This window comes from Marmota marmota, unplaced genomic scaffold, assembly GCF_001458135.2.
Source record: "Marmota marmota marmota unplaced genomic scaffold, marMar, whole genome shotgun sequence".
Lineage (NCBI taxonomy): Eukaryota > Metazoa > Chordata > Mammalia > Rodentia > Sciuridae > Marmota > Marmota marmota.
Genome location: NW_025999968.1, coordinates 7,076,338 through 7,085,421, shown reverse-complemented (window position 1 = coordinate 7,085,421; position 9,084 = coordinate 7,076,338). Strand labels below are relative to the sequence as shown.

The 9,084-nt window shown below is 35.4% G+C and overlaps 1 long non-coding RNA gene across 1 annotated transcript; it reads left to right on the top strand.

The window, feature by feature from the left end:
* The first annotated feature begins 203 nt into the window (after positions 1 to 203).
* LOC125616896 lies at positions 204 to 6,633 on the top strand. Its single transcript, XR_007347672.1, has 3 exons — positions 204 to 425; positions 552 to 643; positions 5,743 to 6,633. It is a non-coding gene; the product is annotated as an uncharacterized LOC125616896 (long non-coding RNA).
* The last annotated feature ends 2,451 nt before the right edge of the window (positions 6,634 to 9,084 follow it).

The following is a 9,084-nucleotide window of genomic DNA, read 5'->3' as shown; positions in this document are numbered from 1 at the left end:
TTCAGTGAGAATATTTACTAAATAAGAGTTTAGCAGGAACCTAGTTACCAACCAACCAGGGTAGGGAAAGAATTCCTGGCAAAAGTACTTAGAATCTCTGATCAAAGCTAGACTAGTACAAAACAGAAAGCCTCCAGACAAGCTTATGCAATATTAGCAAGAAAAAAAAAATGGAGCAAAGCCTTAAATACAGGAATCAGAGAGATTGAAACTATCAGGCAGGGCCAAGTGCTGGAAGGAACCTTCCTCCCAAACAATGCAGGGAGGTCTGAGAACACAGATCAGCTCCAGGAGTGTGGGTTTATCTCACTACTCCAGGAAGCTGGCCAAATAAGCATGGAGAGCTCTCTTCCAGTAAATTCCTAGGGATAGAGGAAGGTGAAAGGAGAAATGTTTTGTAACCAAGATTGACTTTTCAAACCATGGTATTTTGATGAACTATGGCCTGTTACTGTTGTGTTAACAGATTGATTGTCCAATCAGTAATCAGCTAAGACTAGTTGAAATGCCTTAGGAAACCTCTGAACATACAATTGCTCTTGATTCTCTAGGTTCCCAGCGGCAGGGAGAAAGAGTCACCAGGAATGATCTGAAATTCACTGTCAGTCGGTGGGAAGAAGCCCAGGTGAAATGACTGTCCAAGGTAAGAGAGCTCTCTTCCTGCTAGGGATGTAGTTAGCAGGCTGTTTAAGATTTATTTAAGATCTGACCACAGATATAAAAAGTCTGCTCTCTGGCTGCTGTTCATTGGCATTGTATGCGTTAAGCAGAATGAGATTTCAGAAGAAAAATTTATCTGAACTGAAAGATATTATCTCCAGATATTTAAACTAAGAATTGTATCCAAGGGAGGAGTGTGAAAGTCTGAGAACTTCTGGGACTTCACTAAAAATATTTTTTTGAGTCTAAATACCCTTTACTATGACCCTATAACCCAAACTTTCCTCAGGGCTCCTCCTCCCATCCTTTGCTTCCAGGGTGCCACCCACTCTAATCTCTCTGATCCAATTTCCTCCCATTCCCATTCTCTCTATTCCCTTCAGTCACACAACATGGCTGGAGCACATGGCTACACTTGGGTTTAGATTTGCCTGAATAAGAGTTCTCTGATTTTACCATTTTAGTTACATTTCCCAAGACCCAGATATAACTCACAGGTAGCCCTGCTGATCAACTTGAGCTCTCCTTACAACACAGCCTTGGTTCAACCTACTTTGCTTCTACATCCTAGTGGGAAGATCTTACAGGCAGTAGGACATCTTTAGAGTTTTCTAAACATAAAGCATCATTAATAGAATTAGTTTTAGTAAGTAAATTAAACCTTTTTTTTTTTAAACACAAATGACAGAATCCTGGGATTCTGCCCCTTAAGGGGTGTGGTGAGAATCAAATAATATGAACCATATAAAGCCTATTGCACACTTTCTGGTGTATATCTGGCATTCAGTAAATGTTTGCTATTATTATTTGTGTACATTGATTGATGGCCAATGATTTGGGAAAGTTTTAAAGTCATTTTTTCTTCTTACATTAGTTTGCATGCTTCAAGCATATTTAATTAATGACACCTGTAAGAATTAGCATATAGATTCCCTCTTTGTTCAAAGTTCAGTGATCTTGGTTCAAAGAGAAAAATTGCTTAAGATCATTGAAAGGAAAGTGAGGAACCAGGAAACAGGCCAGCGAGAAATGAAAGACAGAGACCAGGCAGAGATACACATGAGAGTTTATTTGTCAGAGCTGGTGTGAGGGAGTGGTGATATCCCCTTGGGTGGGAAAGAATGCTGGTGTTGAAGGGTTGGGTTGGTATGAGGGAGTGGTAAGCCTTTCCTGGAAAGGTCCTTGGGCAGAAAAATGGCGGCTGTCACTTAAGATGGCAGCCCAGATGATAAGCAAGGACCTTACAATCGTGCTTACCCACACCAAGGCCAGATGGATGACTTTCTTCTGTGCACCCAAAACGGCTAGAATGAACCTCCATCTTCATGATTACCACTTGTTGTGACAATGACCTCCCTCACAAGAGAGCAAGCCTCCAAAGACAAGATCTCATGGAAACCTCTAAAACCTGCACAGGGCTTGATGTGCAATGGGCTCAAAAATATGTATACATTTGTTGAGTAAATTAATGAATGAGAAGGAAAAGCAATGTCTGACCACATGGACGATGCAGTTTTAGGATTTATGTTTTTCCCTTTTACCCATTGAGGGTGTTAACCTTTTATGGTTCCTAATGATAAGTTAGGCAATTAAGTTGTTTTCCTACACTCCACTTTATTTATTTTTTATTTTTTTATTAGTTGCTCAAAACATTACAATGATCTTGACATATCATACATTTGATTCAAATGGGGTACGTAATCTTAATCTTATTTTTCCACGTGTACAGATTGCAGGATCACATTGGTTATACAGCCACGTTTATACATAAGGCCATACTAGTGTCTATTGTATTGTGCTGCCCTTCCTATCCCCCCTCCCCTCCCCTCCCCTCTTTCTACCCAATCTACTGTGACACGTTTTTCTCTCTCTTTTTTCTTCCCCCTCACACCATCTTATATGTAATTTTGCATAACAATGAGGGTCTCCTACCATCTTCCATGCAATTCCCCTTCTCTCTCCCATTCCCATGCACCTCTCATCCCTATTTAATGGTAATCTTCTTCTCATGCTCTTCCTCCCTGCTCTGTTTTGAGTTGCCCCCCCTTATATCAAAGAAGACATTCTGCATTTGTTTTTTAGGGATTGGCTAGCTTCACTTAGCATAATCTGCTCTAATGCCATCCATTTCCCTGCAAATGCCATGATTTTGCTGTTTTTTAGTGCTGAGTAATATTCCATTGTGTATAAATGCCACATTTTTTTTATCCATTCATCTATTGAAGGGCATCTGGGTTGGTTCCACAGTCTAGCTATTGTGAATTGTGCTGCTATGAACATTGATGTAGCTGTATCCCTGTTGTATGCTCTTTTTAGGTCTTTTGGGTATAATCCAAGAAGGGGAATAGCTGGGTCAAATGATGGTTCCATTCCCAGCTTTCCAAGGAATCTCCATACTGCTTTCCAAATTGGCTGAACCAATTTGCAGTCCCACCAGCAATGTACAAGTGTACCCTTTTCCCAACATCCTCGCCAGCACTTGTTATTGTTTGACTTTATAATGGCTGACATTCTTACTGGAGTGAGATGGTATCTTAGAGTGGTTTTAATTTGCATTTCTCTTATTGCTAGAGATGGTGAGCATTTTTTCGTGTATTTGTTACTACACTCCACTTTAAATTCAGCTATTGAAACCAAAGCCCTAGGCCTGCTACCTCAACACATGCATGGATCAGCACCATGTACATCCATAGAGCTTGTTAAACAACAAATCTCAAGCTGTACCCCACATCAACTGAATCAAAACGTGCAAATAGTAAGATCCACAAGTAACTGTGCACATTCATGTTGTAACATACAGCTTCCAGGCCATTCAAGATTAACATACACCACCAGAATAGCCTCCAGCTTCAGTATTCTCACACTTCAGATGAGTGGTTTTCTCAATTCCTCTTTCCCCAAAATGCTTTATCTTCTTGGCAGATCAGCTATATCTTTTAAAAGATATACTTAAAATATTTTTTAATCTAGCATATAATGATGCTTGAATTGTGGGCATTTTAAATAACATCTAGTCTATGATATTGTCAGTAACAAAAACCCTGCACAATTTCATCACAATTTCATGTGAATGTGAAAACCCTTTATTTATCTAGTAGTTATATTTAATGTAAAGATTAGTAATTCTGAGTCAATATCTAAACACGAAATAAATATTGAATAACTTCTGATACTTTTCCAAATGATTTTTCATATATATTGATTCCCTTTTGTTGCTATTTATCTCTATTTCAAATGGACTTCACTATGGTAGTGTTGTAGGTTTTAATGTCATCATTATTCTTCTTCCTTTTTAGAAATTTCCTAAAATTTTGCATTTTCCAAGTAAGTTTTGATATAATTTTTCCCAACTTCAAAATGAAAATCTGTTGATATTTTAATTGGAAATCATTAAGTACTGAAAATTTTAGAGAAAGTCCTATTAAGTCTTACTATCTAAAAGTTCAGTTTGTCTTTGCATTTATATATTTTATCATTTATCTTTAAATTCTGAAGTATAAATTTTGAAGATTTATCTTTAAATTTCGAAGTATACTTTACATAGAAGAAAATGTACAAAACTTAAATGCTCTATGAGTTTTGGTAAATGTATATACCTATCTGTAATATTACTCTCTAGATAATTACCCTTTCTACACCAATACTTTCACACATATACACCCAAGGCAAGATAACCAATTCTTTAAATTTCTCTTTCCAAATATTCACTACCCCTTTTCTAGAGATTTATATAAATGAAATTATAATCTTTTTTGTCTGACTTCTTTCACCCAGCAAAATGTTTTAGAGTTGTCTCCATGTAATTGTGGATAACCTAAGTTTATCCTTTTCTTTTTCTTTTTCTTTTTTTTTCTGGAATAGTAGTTTATTGCATGAGCATACAATTTAAAATCAGTTCTCCTATTAACTATTGTGTTAAACTTGCTTAGAAGATTCTTGAACAAGTCCTTATACAAGTGAAAATATGTTGCATTTATCTTCAGTAAATATCTACAAGTGGAATTAATGAGTCATGAGATGGGTGTATGATTATTTTTATAACAAAACACTTAACTACTGTCTTTCTAACATTGTTGCTCATTACACAATCTTACCAGTAACTTCTAAGAGTTCCAATTGTACCACAACCTTGCCAATATTTGGTGTTATCAGTCTTACTATTAATTGGAATCAACACTCCATCTACATTTGATAAAAATGGTTCATATAGTTAGGTTTAAGTTCACTATCTTAATATTTGTTTTTTATTGGTCTTATATGTTTTGTCTATTTTCTTGTTTTCTGACTTATTTTTCATTAAATATTTACCTAACATCCTCCTTTATTGCTTTTATTTGCCTTCTTGCTATAATTTTTTAGAAAAGAATTTAATGATTACTCTATGTATTTCAATTTGCATCCTTGATTTATTACCATTTATTTTTAGATAATATCATACTTTCATTTACTACCCTCTTTCTTTGGGCTAGTATTGTCATATATTTTACATCTACATGTTCTATTAAGTCCGTATAACATTGTTATGTTTTCTTTAGAAAATCATTTTAAAAAATTAAAAACAAGAATTCAGATTTATTTTACATTTACTCACATAATTTCCATTCCTGAAACCTTTCACTCTATTGTTCAGATCCAGCTTTTCATCTGGTGTCATTTTCCTTCAGCGCCACCCCCCCAAAAATGTTTTAAAAATATTTTAGTGGCATATTTGCTTTGGTGACAAACTTTCCCCATTTTTATTTTTTTAAATTTTTAAAAATTATTTTGCCTTTATTTTAAATGATATTTTCCCCTGACATAAATTTCTAGGACAACTGTTTTTTTCTTTCTGAACTTTAAAATTTTGTTTCACTATTTTTATGACAAATTGCCATTTTTATTAATGCAATATATATATCATGGCCTTTTGCTGTCTGCTTTCAATATTTTCCCTTTATATTTGGGTATTGATAATTTAACCATGATATGGTTAAGTATAACCTTCCTTTTATTTGTCTATCTGGAGACATATAAATTTATCTTTTCCCTCAAATTTAAGAAGAATTTTAACCATTATTTCTTCAAATATATCTTTTTTTTCAGTGTCCTCTTCTTCTAAGACTGCAGTTACACGCTTGACATTCCTTGGATATGCTTCCCTTTGTTCCAGTACATTATTGCTTAAGTGTTTTACTGATTCATATTTGGAAATATATTATTTAAGACTTTTGTCATTAACAATAAGAAAAAATTAATAATTTATGTTTGTTGTGATAGTGTTTAAAATAAAAATGAAGTTTATGACTATATCAGCATGTTAATTATGCATATTTTTGACAGCCACATAACTTAAAGAGAAAATGGTTGCAATAGATTTCTCACGGTGAATAAAATGTTTTGAATAATATACAGGAAAGCACTTTGTAACCACCCACATTCTATTTAAATGGACATGTCCGCTGAAATTGGTCTTATATCCTGTCCCTCCTCTCATGTAACTTACACGATAGCCACTGGATTTCTGGCCATTCTCAGAATATGCTGTGCCTTTTCAAATAGCTCTCCTCTCCACAGAGGATTCTGTGGCCTAGACAATCTTGGTTGGTGCACAAAACTGATCAAGTAAATGATACAACAAACCTAGCCTCTACTTCACATTTTCTCAAATTTTGGACTTTGGAAAACGTCAAAACCACCCAGGGCATCTCTTAAGGATGATGGCTCTAAGAGAAAGCACAATCTTTGATTTTTCCTAAAGAAGAGTTGCCTCCTTTTTAATCCATTCATTTTACTAATGTAACATTCAGTGAATTCTTACCATGTTCTCCAATAAGGGGGAAAATCATTCTTTTTGCTTTCTTCCTGTCCTCACATTAGCTACAAAACACAGTCTTCTGTTGATCTACCCTCTTGATCTACCCTGCCTTCTTACAGAAAGAGGATTGATTTAAGTGGTTAGTGAGACAGAGGCTTTCAGCCACATTAACCTCAGGATGCAGCCCTTGTGTTAAAGGTAAGGAAGGTGTCACCATATCCCAACTCCTCTTCAGTTGCAAGGAAGCTTGAAGCTGACTGACACCCTTCCATGGGTTGGTTGGGTATCTCTGTAGGCTCTTCTATATCTTAATAGGTTAAGAAATATAGAAATAGAAATAGCCTATAGAAACAGAGAAATGTGATTAATCAGGGTTCTCTCCCAAACCCTCAGTATATTTGGAACAAAATATTCTACTAAAATGAATCAGAAGTGTGTCTTATGCTCAAAGAACTCACAGTTCTGTGGTGTTTCCACAGCAATTAACATATATATTATATACATTATAATTTAGCCCATGAATTATAATCTTTTGTTTAGTTTCTACTCTCTTCATCTAGACTGTAAGCAGTGTTAGGAATGAAATCTTTCTCAACCATAGAACCTCAGCATCTAGCAAACTAGTAGGTAGTAGTAAGGGGTCATAAATTATTTACAGAGAAAGCAACTCTCATGGCATGTTTACTGTGAGTGACTTCAGATCAAGGCCATATGTTAAAGCACAATATCTATAACTTGAATTTGAAACTGTGAGTTGATTTCTAGCACAAAACTTTCAGTTCCCACATTCTCCAGTTCAGTACCAACTTCTTTTCTATAAAATGTCATGTCTCACTTGTCAGTTTTACTTTCTGGGTGAGGTGGTGAGTTCCTTCCTGTTTCTTCCTAAAATAGAACTTTCCAAATTAGTCTATTCTACAAATGTATCTTGGGTTCCTACCCCACTTACTCAGGGTAGGGAGAGATGGGTACATAAGGACTAAGTGGATTGAAAGAATTAAAGTGCATACATATTACGCAAGAATCTTGCTAAACCCCAGATTCTTATTGAGTGTGTGAAGCCTGAAAAAGCACAAGTTCTACCAAACTCCCAGAGGTTCCCACGCCACTGATTTATTTGAGCAACAAGGAAGTAGATGATCTATTTCATAATAATTCATTCATTCAATACTAAAATTTCTTAAACAGTAAATTTAATTCTAAAATGTATCAGGCACTGAGCTATGAAACTAAAGAGGAATGTAACCCACAGTCTAGATAACAAACACAATAACAAACAAATGCTATGACTATCATGAGTTTAAGAAGACAAACTATAGATTGGGAGGAGATATTTGCAAAAGACATTTCCGATAAAGGGTTATTATCCAAACCACATAAAGAACTCTTAAAATTCAACAAGAAAATAAATAATTCAATTTAAAAATGGACAAAAATAATCCAAAAAAAAAGATGTCATGCAAGCATATGCAAAGAGGATTAACATAATATGTTATTAGGAAATCACAACAAAGAGATATCACTGAACACCTATTAGGATGGCAAAATTCCAAAACACTGACAATACCGAATGCTGGCTAGAATGTGAAGCAATAGGGACTTTCATTCATTGCTGGTGGGGATGCAAAACAGTGGAGTCCCTTTGGAAGCCCGTTTGGTATTTTCTTAACAAAATTGAACAGACTCTCATCAATGTGATGTAACAATCATCCTCCTTGTAAATTACCCAAATGAGTTGAAAGTGTGACCACACAAAATTCGAATGTTTACAGCAATCTCATAATTTAAAAAACTTGGGAAAAAACCAAGATGTCCCTCAGTAGGTATAGTGAAACAATTGAATATTATTCAACACTGAAGAGAAATGAGCTATTGAGCCAAGAAAGACATGGAGGAAACTTATATGCATGTTACTACATGAAAGAAGTCATTCCAAAAAAGGCTACATGGGATATGATTCCAGCTACATCACATTCTGGAAAAGGCAAAACTATGGATGCAATAAATAGATTACTAGTTACCAGGCGTTAGAAGGAAAGGAGGGATGAATAGATGGAGCTCAGAAATTTTTTAGGGCAGTAAAATTATCATGCATGTCACTATAATTATGGGGATAGGCCATTATACATGTCAAAGCCCAAACAACTTCAACACCAAGAGTAAATGTTAAGGCTAACTAGAGACTTTGGTTGATAGTGATATCTCAGTATTTGTTCAGTTTTAACAAATATACCATGGCAGTGAAGCAGAGAAGGATATTAATGAGAAGGGAGTCTGTGTGTGTTGTGGGGTGGAGAAGGAGCATATGAAAAAATCCCTGTGCTTTCTGCTTAGTTTTGATGAAACTAAAATTAGTCTTTAAGTCTCAGTCAGTCTCTCTTTTACTCTCATCCCTTCTGGTCTAGACAATCTTGGTTGGTGCACAAAACGGATCAAGTAAATGACATAACCAACCTAGCCTCTACTTCACATTTTCTCAAATCATGGACTTTGGAAAACATGTCAAAACTACCCAGGGCATATCTTAAGGATGAAGATCATACAGCCATGTCTTAGACCTCCCAAATCAGAATTTCTTAGTGTCAGGAGTTGGTGATCTGTAGGTTAACAAATTCTTCAGGCTGTTTGAT